The sequence below is a fragment of the Labrus mixtus genome, unplaced genomic scaffold, assembly GCF_963584025.1.
Source record: "Labrus mixtus unplaced genomic scaffold, fLabMix1.1 SCAFFOLD_26, whole genome shotgun sequence".
Classification (NCBI taxonomy): domain Eukaryota; kingdom Metazoa; phylum Chordata; class Actinopteri; order Labriformes; family Labridae; genus Labrus; species Labrus mixtus.
The window spans coordinates 13,356-32,033 of NW_026870242.1; the positions used below are offsets into that span (position 1 = coordinate 13,356).

The 18,678-nt window shown below is 33.6% G+C and overlaps 1 pseudogene; it reads right to left on the reverse strand.

The window, feature by feature from the left end:
• Positions 1-131: 131 nt before the first annotated feature.
• Positions 132-7,857, reverse strand: LOC132967146 (vacuolar protein sorting-associated protein 33B-like; annotated as a pseudogene).
• Between the last annotated feature and the right edge of the window lie 10,821 nt (positions 7,858-18,678).

Sequence of the window (18,678 nt, forward strand, 5' to 3'; positions counted from 1 at the left end):
TAAGAATATTTAGATTAAAGGTAAATTCTTTATACACAAATTTAGATTTATTTTAAATTTTGTAGTACTTAAAAATCTTTAGTATTTGAAAAATGTGGAAAAAATAAGTGCCTTGGGACTCTCTGAAAAACTTGAGTTTTACACACGTTTTATTTAAAAATTATGATAATACCACATTTTATTTATAAAGCACTTTACATCAGACAAAACAAGTTGAAGTAAACAAAAATTACACATCATTTTTTTCAAGTTATCATATATTTTTGAATCAGTTTGGTTGTTAGTTTGGTTATTTTTATTATATCATATAAATAAGCAGCTTGAAGTAATTTGTGAAATGTCCGACAGTTTAAATGTTTGATGCTGAATAAAGAACAGAAATAAAATCATTATAGACTGAACACTGAATCACAGGTGACTAAGATAAAGAGAAGGAGAATCAGCCAGAGTCGAGTTAAAAACATTTATTCACTTTATACATCTTAAGAGTTCTTTTAATATCAGACACAGGGCGTTAGTGAATACTGTATAAACAGCTGTAATGTCAGCACTGCAGGGAATGCATGACAAGTGTCTGCAGGAATGTCTCAGTATCTGTCCATCTTTAATGGCCGACACGCTTCATACATGGTTGTCCAGCAGAGACTCGATGAGTCTTGAACTGTTTGTGATCGCTGTTGTTACCACGATGAATTTATAACCTGGAAAAAAGGAGCAATAATGTTTATTAAAGTAGTGATGTAATGTTAAAATAGAAAGCATTGGTCAATTTATCTTAAAGTTCAACTAAACGGGTCGATAGTTTTTTTTTTTTTCTGGTGATGTCATGGGAAATAATTTAAAAAATAAAAATAAAACAATAAACATTCTTTACAACACATCGAGTGTAGACGTAAGCAGGGTTATCTTTATCTCCATACCATAAAAAAGGGACACATCTTAATTTCATATGAATGTTTTTTTTTTTGTTGACATTATTTTGGGGAAAACATTTTCCTTCTGTGATCTAAATGGACCATCCTCATGTACTGGAAGCGCAGGAATACAAGGTCATACTCTCCAATCCAATATCTACTACTACACCTGGTAACAAGTCAGGACAGAAGACAGTTCAGACCATGTTGTACCTTTCTCTCTGCCGAGGAAGCGTAGGGCTGAAATCTCTGAGAAGGTGCAGCCGCCGAGGAACATGACGAGGATGATGCGCTGAGCGTCGCTCTTTGCTCTTGAATCGGCTCCGTTGCTGCCTGATGAGAGATAAAAGCTTCAGCATTCAGCAGACGTCTTTTGAAACAGTCAAGAAACAAAAAAGAAAACACAGTGGAACCACTCGAACGACCTGATTTCTGTAAATAAAATAATAAAAATTTGAGTTAACGTAGTTCATTTTGTGATTGTTTCAGAATTAAGCCAGATGGTGAGCTCTCGTAGGTTCCTCTGGATCGTTGGTGGAGGACACCCTGCTGCTATGGATCCCCCCTGTTTGTCCCTATCAAAGCACTGGGTTCAGTCCAAATGAGTTGTCAGATAATTTTAAGAGCAGTGATCCACCCAAAAACCTTATTGATTATGTTAATGGTTTCAGGCACAGGTTGTACATTTCTGGCTCAGCCTTACTTTGGGCACTGTTGTGTGACAGATGATCTGTCCTGATAAACTGATGCGATGCTTTGAGAGGAACTGAATCTTTGGTTAAATATAAAAAAAATGCAGCAGTTTTCAAGAAATGTCCCTGTGTTTTGTGTGGATTCATGCATGTGATGAAGCTGTATTTATGTTGGTACAATAAATATCCTTCATTTAGTTAATTTCATGGTGTCCCTCGGACCCACGTTTTTAAGGGGGGGGGGGGGGGGGGGATTGTGACTACCCTGCTGGTTCCTGGTTCCTTGTGTCGTCTTATACAAATAAAGATTGATGAAATTCATCATTTGAGTAGGAAGATGAATCCCTGGTGTTGGGATCTTTTCTTTCACCCTGCCTGTCTGCTATCACAGCGCTCTCCTGTCTGAAGCCTTTGTTATGTAATTCACACAAGTAAAAAGCCAAAAAGAAAGCCATTAACACATACACATGGCAGAGACACTGCCTTTCTCCACGGCTATTTAAAGCCTGAAGGCTACTAGTTCTTTGCCGTATGCTGGGTGTGTCAGGGCCTTAAGGTTACAGATGTGTTTTTCCCTTTGAGTGTAAGATATTTGTTTTCTACAGAAATAATTCACCCTGATATTCCTAAGCATGTAAACATTCAGTGAAACTCGAGAGCTTCAAATCATGTCTTTACCTGTAACGGCAAATTCATGCCCGTTTAGCAGCCGGGTTACTTCTTCAAGCCCCGTCCAACCGTCTCGCTCCAGCACCTGCCGTTGACCGGAGCAGGACAAATAACTGTATCATGTGGTGTCTTATTTATTCATGATAAAGACAACCAGTCAGATGCTGTGAAATGAACAAAAACAGCTGGTTTTAATCACCTGCTCGATGAGTTTGCAGCTCAGGGGGACGTAGGCACCGCTGAAAATGTAAGCCATGTCTCTGGGGACGCACGCGCAGGTCGTATTCTTCATCAGTCTTTGGCACCTTTACACAATAAATTGTGATATTCTCATTAAAATACTGAACTTTCAGCAAGGCAAGAACACAAAAAAAACACACTGACATGAGGACAAATGCCTTTTGAAGGAAGAACACGAAAGAAGCTAATTTACCAAATTTAGCCTTCGGCTCAGAGCTCTGAAATTGCTCTTCTTAGCGAGAGAAGAGAAGGCGTCAGTCAACTTTCCTGGAAGAATAAATCAAGCAGAAAAGACAAAAGTATTCCGTCTGTAGAATTCCCAAAACAATACATCAGGACATGCAAACAGAAGTGATTCTGATATAGAAAAGGTTTTTTTTTTTTTAACCTGCAGTCTTGTCGTTAACGAGTTCCCCACTTTGCTCTCCATCACGGTCAGCGTCTCTCCCGGCTGCTGCTCCACCAGCAGCCTGAGCTGCCTCAGGTTGGTGAATGTGAGCAGGTGGTCTACTCCATAGCTCTGATGAGGTTAATCCGATCATTCTCATTGAGCAGACGCATTTATTCAAAGCAACACACACACAAATATAAGAAAATTTAACGTGTGACACTAACAATAAACTCGCTAAAATAATTTCCACTGTTATGTTTCCATAAAATGCTAAAAGTTTAAGGTCGGATTCGAAGTGCAGATCCTGACACAAAAAGCTTTTTTCAGTCTCTATGTGGCTTCCATAAATCAATTTGTTTGGGAACTGCACACACCTGTAGATATTGTGCTTTTAATGACCGGTAATCTTTTGGCAGTAGACCTGTGAGAGAGAGGAAACAAACACATCTCACAGTTATTACTTCAGCAGGAGAATCTTCTGCATTTCTGTCTATTGAAAAAGACGACTCACTGTTTTCTGTGATGGACAAAAGACAAAGCAGCCTCAGACTCTCTATCATGGAGACCTTTAAAAAAATTGAAATGAGGGCTGTCAGCATGAACTAGTTAATCACGATTAATTAAAGGCATGGTTGGTCATTTTTGATTTATAATTTCATGATATGTTCCTGCAACCGTGCACACCTGAGAGCGTATACAGATGGTGCACGGGGTACCCTGTTGGCCTTTGTAATATAATGGAATTTATTTCAAACATGCGATTCACAAATGTGTGATTATCTTCTGCAATTTAGCGATTAAGAAATGTAATCGTTCGACAGCCCTGATTGAAATGTTTCCGTCACTGACCTGTCTGTTGATGTGCTCCTCTATGAAAGAAATACATTCACGGATTTCAAATCCTTCAAGTAAAGCTGAAACAGAAAACAACACATCAAGCGTTGGTATAAAAAATATACGATATAAAAACTCACAAACATCTGAATCAGAGGATGAAATAAACGATTCTCACAGTGTTCAGTCTTCAGAAACTCCTGAAAATCCTGCTTGGTTTTCTTCTTCATGATCGACTCACTGGCACTGATGTCTGAAAGAGAACGTGCTCGTCAAAAACGCAGCTTTAACCGGAGATATGTGACGATCACTGTGATTTACAGAATAAAGTCCTGATCTAAAAACTCACGCAGGCTAAGTAATCGATGTTCCTGTTTTAACCCTTTCAGTTCCTCGGACACAAACGTCTTCATCTGCTTTATGTCCATGCCCCGACGCTTCTGCAGGATTAATAATAAAGGAGAAAAGTGTAAACATTTTAGGTAACCATGGTAACAGTGATCGATGAGGGTGAGTAACGTTCACTCACGTCATATGCAGTCTGGAGGTTTTTGGCTTTCTGACTCAGAAAACCAAAGACGTTGGAGAAATGCTCGTTCCTGATTTCGTTGAAGACCTAGGAGACAGCAGAGAGTTTAAACGGGATCGTCCCCGAGAGTCCAGCAGCAGAGGACTTCCCTCTCTAACGTCAGCCACACTCACCCTGTCCTGAGAGTTCAACATGACTTTGATGCTTTTGTCCGAGGACGTGACATCGGGGCCAAACTCCACACATCCTGCATGACAGATGCCGTGATTAGACGACACGTCGACACAAGAATGTGCACAAAGAAATCTACAATCAGAGGAAGTTTAGTTCTACAATAAAACAACCCAGTCTAAGCTGGAGCTGGGAGTATTACCCCAAATGGCTTTAGCAGTGATTCTATGATACATCTGTGATGATGGAAGATGTTGAAATATAAGACTCATGAGTGGACAAGTGATGTCTTCAAATGTTTAAATTAGTCTGAAATAAGCCAAAATTAGACCGACTAACAGAACAATCCAGCATCAAAGTATCTCTAAAATGAGCTAAATATTTTTTCTATATATATGTATATTAAATAAGAATTTGTCTGATGTTATCGATGATAAAACAACGATTTGATTTTGAGGTGCAGGAACAAGGCCTCGTAGTCTATGAGCATGCCTGTAAGAGATTTTTCCATTTCTCTGTTTTTCAGTTCTGTGTCAGTAAGCCCGGTTTAGATATGTACGTCCCTGTGGCATTCAGACTGAGGCACAAATATTGTGAGGGAGCGCAGCACTGACTCTGTGTGTAAGTGTATGTGGAGCTCCCACGAGGCCGTCAATGTGAATACACAGACTGGGACACCAATATATTTTGTTGAATCTATATGAATGTACAAAGACGGTCGAGACTCCTTTGAAAAAAAATAGATCTGATATCTGAACGAGAATCTTTTCCTGGTTAAATGAAATAAAAATGAATGTATTCGGGGTTTGTAAAAGCAGAATATTACACAAGACACAGTTAACCTTCCTCTGCTATGCTTTGACACTCACCACATTTGATTCTAAATATATCGTCCACGAGTCCTTCGTAGACGACTTGCGAGCACAGAGGCGTGACATAGTCCACATCTGCAGAGACCACGACAAAGTTAAAGAGTAAACACGGCACAGTTCAGCATGACGGCCCACGTAAGAGGGGGTCCTGGTCTGCTTCTCACCTCTGTCAATGAGGAAAACTTTTCCTATTTCAGCCTGACGAGCCGTCTGCTCCCCCTCCTCGACCTGCTCCCTCCACGACTCGTACGCCATCTAATGTTTGCACAGTTGCACAAATTTTCATCAAACACAACACGGTGGATCTGAAGGTTAAACTGCGTGTTAGTCTCGGGTCATGCTGCACCTTGGAACATCGGCCGATCCCGTAGACTTTAGAGAAGGGGCCGTACAGAGAGTGAAGGAGGTGCAGGGCACTGCCAGCTGTCCTCACCCACCGCTGGTCCCCTGCCTGAGTGATGAGTGTACAAAATGATTCATCCATCCAACCATTATCCATATGCCTCTCCTGTTAGGAGTGGCTGGGGGGGTGGAGCTAATCCCAGCTGTCATTGAACAAGAGGCGGGGCACACCATGGACTGGTCTCCAGTCAACCACGGGGTTGACATACAGTCACAAACTACCAGACTAATGCTTCAGTGTGTTCAAGTGATTTCAGCTTGGAAAGTCAGAATATTGTAACAACGTATGTAACTGTTATAAGTTATATTTGAGCAAAATGTTGATGTGCAATACGTGAATTAATAAAAAAAATTGTTAACATTAACAAAACATATTTTGCCCCCTATGTGATGATGAAGTCGGGCACCTAATTGAGAAACTGAGTTTCTCAGTTGTTGTTCCGTCTTGAGCAGGTGTTCATGTGCATTTTACAACTCGGAAACTCGTCTTTTTCCGATTTGTACGACACCACATGAATGCAGCAAAACTCACGCTGTGTTTATTACTTACCAGGAAGTTGTCCCTGAAGAACTCCGGCAGCTCCAGACTGATGATGTCATCATCCAGAGGAAGCAGGTAGAAGGACCATTCATCAGTGGTCACATCTGTTGGCATATAAAAACAAGTACAGTACAAAAAAAAAAAAAAAAAACTTTCTTCCAACAAACACTAACCACTCCTGAAGAAAAGTAAAAGACGCTCACCACCAAAGATGCCCTGCTCCTCCAGCACCGCCTCACACGCATAAAACTGGAAGACAAACAAATGAAGGAAGGTCATTGATGACATAAAGAAAACAAAGCAAAGAGCGTGAACACAACAGCAGAGTGAGACGAAACCTTCTGAGGGGTAAAGATCATCTTGTATCTTCTAAGTCTTCCTGCTGCCTTGTCTGCATTGGCCACATCTGAAACAACAAAGAATATAGCATTAGATATAAAGTAGGCTTCTTAAAGAACGCAGGAAATAAAGGATGTATATGACAACAAAGGTCAAACATGAAATCATTCTGGGTTACGAGCAGCTGTAGGGACTTTGGTTGGGAACTGGATGGCTGCCGGTTTAAGTCCCGGTGTGGACCAAGTCTGGAAATTGGTCTAATAGCTGAAGAGGTGCTGATGTGCCCTTATGCAAGGCACTGTTGTTGTTTTATTTTTGGGCTTTTTGGGCCTTTATTAAGAGACAGGACAGTGGAGAGAGAGAGAGCGGGATGTGTCATGTGGGAAAGGATCCACAGGTCAGATGTGAAGCCAGGCTGCCTGCTTAGAGGATTAAAGCCTCCATACATGGAGGGCGAGCACCAAACACTTGGTTCTCTATCGTGAGACGGATATCTTTGTCCTTCTTTCAGTTTAATGACATCCTGCATAGTGGGGATGTAAAGCGCTGTGTGTTGGATTCTTGTTGATTTAAATTTGCTTTCCAAATTACGTCTAATTGATTGAGTGAATATTTGACTGTTAAAACTTTTGTTGAGCCTTTGGGGCGCTGGTGGCGCAGTGGTTAGTGCGTGCGCCCCATGTATGGAGGCTGTCGTCTCAAGTGGGCGGCCCGGGTTCACATCCCACCTGTGGCCTCTCTCCCGCATGTCATTCCCCACTCTCTCTCTCTCTCCCTGATTTCCGACTCTATCCACTGTCCTATGTCTCGATTAAAGGCACAAAAAGCCCAAAATAAATCTTAAAAAAAAAAAAACTTTTATTGAGCCTTCATGAAACAAAAAAATCTGTTCTCACCACATATCCATTTCACAGTTTGTATCCTCTGCCGGATCAGAAAGCACAGCCTGAAAGAGAGCAATGACACATCGTCATACAGTGTCACCAGGTGTGTGTGTGTGTGGGGCTCACTGGTCTGAGGTGCTGACAATAGGTTTGTATTCCACTTTGTAGAGTTTGTCGACTTCATGTTGCTGTAAAGAAAGAAAACAAAGAATTAGTGTAGTTTAATATTTACAGTCTGTTGTAGTTTCTCAGTTTGAGGAGTCAGAAGAGAGAGTGCGGATGAGGTTCACCTTTAGCGTCGACACATTGGCAATATGATCCAGCGGGCTCATCAAGTCGGCCTCGATGAAGAGGTCCTTCTTCCCCGGCAGCTGTGAGACAAGACGAGGAAGACGGAGGAGTGAAGACAAACCCCGTCAAACAGAAAACACACATTATATGTTTCTTTAGTGATCACACCACAAAACAAGATTCTAATTTTTTTAACTTTTGCAAAGTAAAGACGTTTATTCAAAGAGTGAAGCATGGCACATGTTGAATCGAAAAGAGAGAAATACTCTGTTACGCAGGTAGGGATTGGATGATATTTGAGTTTTTTTCACAGTTTTCTCTAAATAATTGTGTTGAATGTCCATCACCTAGGTCAGTGGTTCCCAAAGTGGGGGTCGGGGAACACTGAGAGGAGGGTTGTGACATTTCTTCCAAAAACAAATACAAATTTTAAATGTCTTAAAATTACATATTTTACCCATCAGATACAAAAAGTTGTTCAATTTAACAGTAAAACCATAGTCCTTAAGTGAGATTTGTGCTGAAATACTGAAGTACTGAAACAATGTAAGTATCTGTTGTGCTTTTAGTAAATGAAAATGCAAACACACACACTGAAATAATTATTTTATTAAAAAAAAAAATTCGGCTTCAAAAAAGTTGAAAATTTTCATGAAGTATTTGGGCTTCAAAAAAGTTGAAAATATTCATGAAGTATTTGGGCTTCAAAAAAGTTGAATATATTCATGAAGTATTTGGGCTTCAAAAAAATTGAATATTTTCATGAAGGATTTGGGCATCAAAAAAGTTGAAAATATTCATGAAGAAATTTGGCTTCAAAAAAGTTGAACATTTTCATGAAGGATTTGGGCTTCAAAAAAGTGGAAAATATTCATGAAGAAATTCGGCTTCAAAAAAGTTGAACATTTTCATGAAGGATTTGGGCTTCAAAAAAGTGGAAAATATTCATGAAGAAATTTGGCTTCAAAAAAGTTTTCGCAAGGGGGGGGTGTTTCGTCTTTTTTCAAAATTTTCGTGAGGGGGGTGTTTTCTTTTTCAAAATTTTCGTAAGGGGGGGGTGTTTTGTCTTTTTTCAACTTTTTCGTAAGGGGGGGGTGTTTCGTCTTTTTTCAACTTTTTCGTAAGCGGGGGTGGGTCAATTGAAAATATTCATGAAGAAATTTGGCTTCAAAAAAGTTGAAAATTTTCAGGAAATATTTGGGCTTCAAAAAATTTTTAAATTTACATGAAGAAATTCGGCTTCAAAAAAGTTTAAAATTTTCATGAAGAAATTCGGCTTCAAAAGAGTTTTCGCAAGGGGAAGGTGTTTCGTCTTTTTTCAACTTTTTCGTAAGAGGGGGGTGTTTCGTCTTTTTTCAACTTTTTCGTGAGGGGGGGTGGGTCAATTGAAAATATTCATGAAGAAATTCGGCTTCAAAAAAGTTGAAAATTTTCATCAAGTATTTGGGCTTCAAAAAAGTTTAAAATTTTCATGAAGAAATTCAGCTTCAAAAAAGTTGAAAATTTTCATGAAGTATTTGGCCTTCAAATAAGTTGAACATTTTCATGAAGTATTTGGGCTTGAAAAAAGTTGAAAATTTTCATGAAGAATTTCGGCTTCAACAAAGTTTTCGCAAGGGGGGGGTGTTTCGTCTTTTTTCAAATTTTTCGTGAGGGGGGGTGGGTCAATTGAAAATATTCATGAAGAAATTCGGCTTCAAAAAAGTTGAAAATTTTCATCAAGTATTTGGGCTTCAAAAAAGTTGAAAATTTTCATGTAGAAATTCGGATTAAAAAAAGTTGAAAATTTTCATGAAGTATTTGGGATTCAAAAAAGTTGAAAATTTTCATGAAGAAATTCGGCTTCAAAAAAGTTGAAAATTTTCATGAAGAAATTCAGCTTCAAAAAAGTTGAAAATTTTCATGAAGTATTTGGGCTTCAAAAAAGTTGAACATTTTCATGAAGTATTTGGGCTTGAAAAAAGTTGAAAATTTTCATGAAGAAATTCGGCTTCAAAAAAGATTAAAATTTTCATGAAGTATTTGGGCTTCAAAAAAGTTGAAAATTTTCATGAAGAAATTCGGATTCAAAAAAGTTAAAAATTTTCATGAAGAAATTCGGCTTCAAAAAAGTTAAACATTTTCATGATGTATTTGGGCTTAAAAAAGTTAAAAATTTTCATGAAGAAATTCGGCTTCAAAAATTTTTTCGCAAGGGGGGGTGTTTCGTCTTTTTTCAACTTTTTCGTAAGGGGGGGGGTGTTTCGTCTTTTTTCAACTTTTTCGTAAGAGGGGGGTGTTTCGTCTTTTTTCAACTTTTTCGTGAGGGGGTGGGTCAATTGAAAATATTCATGAAGAAATTCGGCTTCAAAAGTTTAAAATTTTCATGAAGTATTTGGGCTTCAAAAAAGTTGAAAATTTTCATGAAGAAATTCGGCTTCAAAAAAGTTTAAAATTTTCATGAAGAAATTCAGCTTCAAAAAAGTTGAAAATTTTCATGAAGTATTTGGGCTTCAAAAAAGTTGAACATTTTCATGAAGAAATTCGGATTCAAAAAAGTTAAAAATTTTCAGGAAGAAATTCGGCTTCGAAAAAGTTAAAAATTTTCATGAAGAAATTCGGCTTCAAAAAAGTTTAAAATTTTCATGAAGTATTTGGGCTTCAAAAAAGTTGAAAATTTTCATGAAGTATTTGGTCTTCAAAAAAGTTGAAAATTTTCATGAAGAAATTCGGCTTCAAAAAAGTTGAAAATTTTCATGGAGAAATTCGGCTTCAAAAAAGTTGAATATTTTCATGAAGTATTTGGGCTTCAAAAAAGCTGAAAATATTCATGAAGAAATTCGGCTTCAAAAAAGTTGAAAATTATAATGAAGAAATTCTGCTTTAAAAAAGTTGAAAATATTCATGAAGAAATTCGGCTTCAAAAAAGTTAAACATTTTCATGATGTATTTGGGATTAAAAAAGTTAAAAATTTTCATGAAGAAATTCGGCTTCAAAAATTTTTTCGCAAGGGGGGGTGTTTCGTCTTTTTTCAACTTTTTCGTAAGGGGGGGGGTGTTTCGTCTTTTTTCAACTTTTTCGTAAGAGGGGGGTGTTTCGTCTTTTTTCAACTTTTTCGTGAGGGGGTGGGTCAATTGAAAATATTCATGAAGAAATTCGGCTTCAAAAGTTTAAAATTTTCATGAAGTATTTGGGCTTCAAAAAAGTTGAAAATTTTCATGAAGAAATTCGGCTTCAAAAAAGTTTAAAATTTTCATGAAGAAATTCAGCTTCAAAAAAGTTGAAAATTTTCATGAAGTATTTGGGCTTCAAAAAAGTTGAACATTTTCATGAAGAAATTCGGATTCAAAAAAGTTAAAAATTTTCAGGAAGAAATTCGGCTTCGAAAAAGTTAAAAATTTTCATGAAGAAATTCGGCTTCAAAAAAGTTTAAAATTTTCATGAAGTATTTGGGCTTCAAAAAAGTTGAAAATTTTCATGAAGTATTTGGTCTTCAAAAAAGTTGAAAATTTTCATGAAGAAATTCGGCTTCAAAAAAGTTGAAAATTTTCATGGAGAAATTCGGCTTCAAAAAAGTTGAATATTTTCATGAAGTATTTGGGCTTCAAAAAAGCTGAAAATATTCATGAAGAAATTCGGCTTCAAAAAAGTTGAAAATTATAATGAAGAAATTCTGCTTTAAAAAAGTTGAAAATATTCATGAAGAAATTCGGCTTCAAAAAAGTTTTCGCAAGGGGGGGGTGTTTCGTCTTTTTTCAACTTTTTCGTAAGAGGGGGGTGTTTCGTCTTTTTTCAACTTTTTCGTGAGGGGGGTGGGTCAATTGAAAATATTCATGAAGAAATTTGTCTTCAAAAAAGTTGAAAATTTTCATGAAGTATTTGGGCTTCAAAAAAGTTTAAAATTTTCATGAAGAAATTCGGCTTCAAAAAAGTTGAAAATTTTCATGAAGTATTTGGGCTTCAAAAAAGTTGAAAATATTCATGAAGAAATTCGGCTTCAAAAAAGTTTAAAATTATAATGAAGAAATTCTGCTTTAAAAAAGTTGAAAATATTCATGAAGAAATTCTGCTTCAAAAAAGTTGAAAATTTTCATGAAGTATTTGGGCTTCAAAAAAGTTGAAAATATTCATGAAGAAATTCGGCTTCAAAAAAGTTTAAAATTTTCATGAAGAAATTCGGCTTCAAAAAAGTTGAAAATTTTCATGAAGTATTTGGGCTTCAAAAAAGTTGAAAATATTCATGAAGAAATTCGGCTTCAAAAAAGTTTAAAATTATAATGAAGAAATTCTGCTTTAAAAAAGTTGAAAATATTCATGAAGAAATTCTGCTTCAAAAAAGTTGAAAATTTTCATGAAGTATTTGGGCTTCAAAAAAGGTGAAAATATTCATGAAGAAATTCGGCTTCAAAAAAGTTTAAAATTTTCATGAAGAAATTCGGCTTCAAAAAAGTTGAAAATTTTCATGAAGTATTTCGGCTTCAAAAAAGTTTAAAATTTTCATGAAGAAATTCGGCTTCAAAAAAGTTGAAAATTATAATGAAGTATTTGGGCTTCAAAAAAGTTGAAAATTTTCATGAAGTATTTGGGCTTGAAAATTTTTTTAAATTTTCATGAAGAAATTCGGCTTCAAAAAAGTTTAAAATTTTCATGAAGAAATTCGGCTTCAAAAAAGTTGAAAATTTTCATGAAGTATTTGGGCTTCAAAAAAGTTGAAAATATTCATGAAGAAATTCGGCTTCAAAAAAGTTGAAAATTTTCATGAAGAAATTCGGCTTCAAAAAAGTTGAAAATTTTCATGAAGTATTTGGGCTTCAAAAAAGTTGAAAATATTCATGAAGAAATTCGGCTTCAAAAAAGTTTAAAATTATAATGAAGAAATTCTGCTTTAAAAAAGTTGAAAATATTCATGAAGAAATTCTGCTTCAAAAAAGTTGAAAATTTTCATGAAGTATTTGGGCTTCAAAAAAGTTGAAAATATTCATGAAGAAATTCGGCTTCAAAAAAGTTGAAAATTTTCATGAAGTATTTGGGCTTCAAAAAAGTTGAAAATTTTCATGAAGTATTTGGGCTTCAAAAAAGTTGAAAATATTCATGAAGAAATTCGGCTTCAAAAAAGTTTAAAATTTTCATGAAGAAATTCGGCTTCAAAAAAGTTGAAAATATTCATGAAGAAATTCGGCTTCAAAAAAGTTTAAAATTTTCATGGAGAAATTCGGCTTCAAAAAAGTTGAAAATTTTCATGAAGTATTTCGGCTTCAAAAAAGTTGAAAATTTTCATGAAGAAATTCGGCTTCAAAAAAGTTGAAAATTTTCTTGAAGTATTTGGGCTTCAAAAAAGTTGAAAATTTTCATGGAGGATTTGGGCTTCAAAAAAGTTGAAAATTTTCATGAAGTATTTGGGCTTCAAAAAAGTTGAAAATATTCATGAAGAAATTCGGCTTCAAAAAAGTTGAAAATTTTCATGAAGTATTTGGGCTTCAAAAAAGTTGAAAATTTTCATGAAGTATTTGGGCTTCAAAAAAGTTGAAAATATTCATGAAGAAATTCGGCTTCAAAAAAGTTTAAAATTTTCATGAAGAAATTCGGCTTCAAAAAAGTTGAAAATATTCATGACGAAATTCGGCTTCAAAAAAGTTTAAAATTTTCATGAAGAAATTCGGCTTCAAAAAAGTTGAAAATTTTCATGAAGTATTTCGGCTTCAAAAAAGTTGAAAATTTTCATGAAGAAATTCGGCTTCAAAAAAGTTGAAAATTTTCTTGAAGTATTTGGGCTTCAAAAAAGTTGAAAATTTTCATGGAGGATTTGGGCTTCAAAAAAGTTGAAAATTTTCATGAAGTATTTGGTCTTCAAAAAAGTTGAAAATTTTCATGAAGAAATTCGGCTTCAAAAAAGTTGAAAATTTTCATGGAGAAATTCGGCTTCAAAAAAGTTGAATATTTTCATGAAGTATTTGGGCTTCAAAAAAGCTGAAAATATTCATGAAGAAATTCGGCTTCAAAAAAGTTGAAAATTATAATGAAGAAATTCTGCTTTAAAAAAGTTGAAAATATTCATGAAGAAATTCGGCTTCAAAAAAGTTTTCGCAAGGGGGGGGTGTTTCGTCTTTTTTCAACTTTTTCGTAAGAGGGGGGTGTTTCGTCTTTTTTCAACTTTTTCGTGAGGGGGGTGGGTCAATTGAAAATATTCATGAAGAAATTTGTCTTCAAAAAAGTTGAAAATTTTCATGAAGTATTTGGGCTTCAAAAAAGTTTAAAATTTTCATGAAGAAATTCGGCTTCAAAAAAGTTGAAAATTTTCATGAAGTATTTGGGCTTCAAAAAAGTTGAAAATATTCATGAAGAAATTCGGCTTCAAAAAAGTTTAAAATTATAATGAAGAAATTCTGCTTTAAAAAAGTTGAAAATATTCATGAAGAAATTCTGCTTCAAAAGAGTTGAAAATTTTCATGAAGTATTTGGGCTTCAAAAAAGTTGAAAATATTCATGAAGAAATTCGGCTTCAAAAAAGTTTAAAATTTTCATGAAGAAATTCGGCTTCAAAAAAGTTGAAAATTTTCATGAAGTATTTGGGCTTCAAAAAAGTTGAAAATATTCATGAAGAAATTCGGCTTCAAAAAAGTTTAAAATTATAATGAAGAAATTCTGCTTTAAAAAAGTTGAAAATATTCATGAAGAAATTCTGCTTCAAAAAAGTTGAAAATTTTCATGAAGTATTTGGGCTTCAAAAAAGTTGAAAATATTCATGAAGAAATTCGGCTTCAAAAAAGTTGAAAATTTTCATGAAGTATTTGGGCTTCAAAAAAGTTGAAAATTTTCATGAAGTATTTGGGCTTCAAAAAAGTTGAAAATATTCATGAAGAAATTCGGCTTCAAAAAAGTTTAAAATTTTCATGAAGAAATTCGGCTTCAAAAAAGTTGAAAATATTCATGAAGAAATTCGGCTTCAAAAAAGTTTAAAATTTTCATGAAGAAATTCGGCTTCAAAAAAGTTGAAAATTTTCATGAAGTATTTCGGCTTCAAAAAAGTTGAAAATTTTCATGAAGAAATTCGGCTTCAAAAAAGTTGAAAATTTTCATGAAGAAATTCGGCTTCAAAAAAGTTGAAAATTTTCATGAAGTATTTGGGATTCAAAAAAGTTGAAAATTTTCATGAAGAAATTCGGCTTCAAAAAAGTTTTTGCAAGGGGGGGGTGTTTCATCATTTTTCAACCTTTTCGTAAGAGAGGGGTGTTTCGTCTTTTTTCAACTTTTTCGTGAGGGGGGGTGGGTCAATTGAAAATTTTCATGAAGAAATTCGGTTTCAAAAAAGTTGAAAATTTTCATCAAGTATTTGGGCTTCAAAAAAGTTGAAAATATTCATGAAGAAATTCAGCTTCAAAAAAGTTGAAAATTTTCATGAAGAAATTCGGCTTCAAAAAAGTTGAAAATTTTCATGAAGAAATTCGGCTTCAAAAAAGTTGAAAATTTTCATGAAGTATTGCGGCTTCAAAAAAGTTGAATATTTTCATGAAGTATTTGGGCTTCAAAAAAGTTGAAAATATTCATGAAGAAATTCGGCTTCAAAAAAGTTGAAAATTTTCATGAAGAAATTCGGCTTCAAAAAAGTTGAAAATATTCATGAAGAAATTCGGCTTCAAAAAAGTTGAAAATTATAATGAAGAAATTCTGCTTCAAAAAAGTTGAAAATATTCATGAAGAAATTCGGCTTCAAAAAAGTTGAAAATTTTCATGAAGGATTTGGGCTTCAAAAAAGTTGAAAATATTCATGAAAAAATTCGGCTTCAAAAAAGTTGAAAATTTTCATGAAGAAATTCGGCTTCAAAAAAGTTGAAAATTTTCATGAAGTATTTGGGATTAAAAAAGTTGAAAATTTTTATGAAGGATTTTGGCTTCAAAAAAGTTGAAAATATTCATGAAGTATTTGGACTTCAAAAAAGTTGAAAATTTTCACGACAGGATTTCGTCTTTAAAAAAGTCAAACATTTTCATGAAGTATTTGGGCTTCAAAAAAGTTGAAAATTTTCATGAAGTATTTGGGCTTCAAAAAAGTTGAAAATATTCATGAAGAAATTCGGCTTCAAAAAAGTTTAAAATTTTCATGAAGAAATTCGGATTCAAAAAAGTTGAAAATTTTCATGAAGGATTTGGGCTTCAAAAAAGTTGAAAATTTTCATGAAGTATTTGGGCTTCAAAATTTTTTTAAATTTTCATGAAGAAATTCGGCTTCAAAAAAGTTTAAAATTTTCATGAAGAAATTCGGCTTCAAAAAAGTTGAAAATTTTCATGAAGTATTTGGGCTTCAAAAAAGTTTAAAATTTTCATGAAGTATTTGGGCTTCAAAAAAGTTGAAAATATTCATGAAGAAATTCGGCTTCAAAAAAGTTTAAAATTTTCATGAAGAAATTCGGCTTCAAAAAAGTTGAAAATATTCATGAAGAAATTCGGCTTCAAAAAAGTTGAAAATTATAATGAAGAAATTCTGCTTCAAAAAAGTTGAAAATATTCATGAAGAAATTTGGCTTCAAAAAAGTTGAAAATTTTCATGAAGTATTTGGGCTTCAAAAAAGTTGAAAATTTTCATGAAGAAATTCGGCTTCAAAAAAGTTGAAAATTTTCATGAAGAAATTCGGCTTCAAAAAAGTTGAAAATATTCATGAAAAAATTCGGCTTCAAAAAAGTTGAAAATTTTCATGAAGAAATTCGGCTTCAAAAAAGTTGAAAATTTTCATGAAGTATTTGGGATTAAAAAAGTTGAAAATTTTTATGAAGGATTTTGGCTTCAAAAAAGTTGAAAATATTCATGAAGTATTTGGACTTCAAAAAAGTTGAAAATTTTCACGACAGGATTTCGTCTTTAAAAAAGTCAAACATTTTCATGAAGTATTTGGGCTTCAAAAAAGTTGAAAATTTTCATGAAGTATTTGGGCTTCAAAAAAGTTGAAAATATTCATGAAGAAATTCGGCTTCAAAAAAGTTTAAAATTTTCATGAAGAAATTCGGATTCAAAAAAGTTGAAAATTTTCATGAAGGATTTGGGCTTCAAAAAAGTTGAAAATTTTCATGAAGTATTTGGGCTTCAAAATTTTTTTAAATTTTCATGAAGAAATTCGGCTTCAAAAAAGTTTAAAATTTTCATGAAGAAATTCGGCTTCAAAAAAGTTGAAAATTTTCATGAAGTATTTGGGCTTCAAAAAAGTTTAAAATTTTCATGAAGTATTTGGGCTTCAAAAAAGTTGAAAATATTCATGAAGAAATTCGGCTTCAAAAAAGTTTAAAATTTTCATGAAGAAATTCGGCTTCAAAAAAGTTGAAAATATTCATGAAGAAATTCGGCTTCAAAAAAGTTGAAAATTATAATGAAGAAATTCTGCTTCAAAAAAGTTGAAAATATTCATGAAGAAATTTGGCTTCAAAAAAGTTGAAAATTTTCATGAAGTATTTGGGCTTCAAAAAAGTTGAAAATTTTCATGAAGAAATTCGGCTTCAAAAAAGTTGAAAATTTTCATGAAGAAATTCGGCTTCAAAAAAGTTGAAAATTTTCATGAAGAAATTCGGCTTCAAAAAAGTTGAAAATTTTCATGAAGTATTGCGGCTTCAAAAAAGTTGAATATTTTCCTGAAGTATTTGGGCTTCAAAAAAGTTGAAAATATTCATGAAGAAATTCGGCTTCAAAAAAGATGAAAATTTTCATGAAGAAATTCGGCTTCAAAAAAGTTGAAAATTTTCATGAAGAAATTCGGCTTCAAAAAAGTTGAAAATATTCATGAAGAAATTCGGCTTCAAAAAAGTTGAAAATTATAATGAAGAAATTCTGCTTCAAAAAAGTTGAAAATATTCATGAAGAAATTCGGCTTCAAAAAAGTTGAAAATTTTCATGGAGGATTTGGGCTTCAAAAAAGTTGAAAATTTTCATGGAGGATTTGGGCTTCAAAAAAGTTGAAAATTTTCATGTAGAAATTCGGCTTCAAAAAAGTTTAAAATTTTCATGAAGAAATTCAGCTTCAAAAAAGTTGAACATTTTCATGAAGTATTTGGGATTGAAAAAAGTTTAAAATTTTCATGAAGAAATTCGGCTTCAAAAAAGTTTAAAATTTTCATGAAGAAATTCAGCTTCAAAAAAGTTGAAAATTTTCATGAAGTATTGCGGCTTCAAAAAAGTTGAAAATTTTCATGAAGGATTTTGGCTTCAAAAAAGTTGAAAATATTCATGAAGTATTTGGACTTCAAAAAAGTTGAAAATTTTCACGACAGGATTTCGTCTTTAAAAAAGTCGAACATTTTCATGAAGTATTTGGGCTTCAAAAAAGTTGAAAATTTTCATGAAGTATTTGGGCTTCAAAAAAGTTGAAAATATTCATGAAGAAATTCGGCTTCAAAAAAGTTTAAAATTTTCATGAAGAAATTCGGCTTCAAAAAAGTTGAGAATATTCATGAAGAAATTCGGCTTCAAAAAAGTTGAAAATTATAATGAAGAAATTCTGCTTCAAAAAAGTTGAAAATATTCATGAAGAAATTTGGCTTCAAAAAAGTTGAAAATTTTCATGAAGTATTTGGGCTTCAAAAAAGTTGAAAATTTTCATGAAGAAATTCGGCTTCAAAAAAGTTGAAAATTTTCTTGAAGTATTTGGGCTTCAAAAAAGTTGAAAATTTTCATGGAGGATTTGGGCTTCAAAAAAGTTGAAAATTTTCATGAAGTATTTGGGCTTCAAAAAAGTTGAAAATTTTCATGTAGAAATTCGGCTTCAAAAAAGTTGAAAATTTTCATGAAGTATTGCGGCTTCAAAAAAGTTGAATATTTTCCTGAAGTATTTGGGCTTCAAAAAAGTTGAAAATATTCATGAAGAAATTCGGCTTCAAAAAAGATGAAAATTTTCATGAAGAAATTCAGCTTCAAAAAAGTTGAAATTTTTCATGAAGCATTTGTGCTTC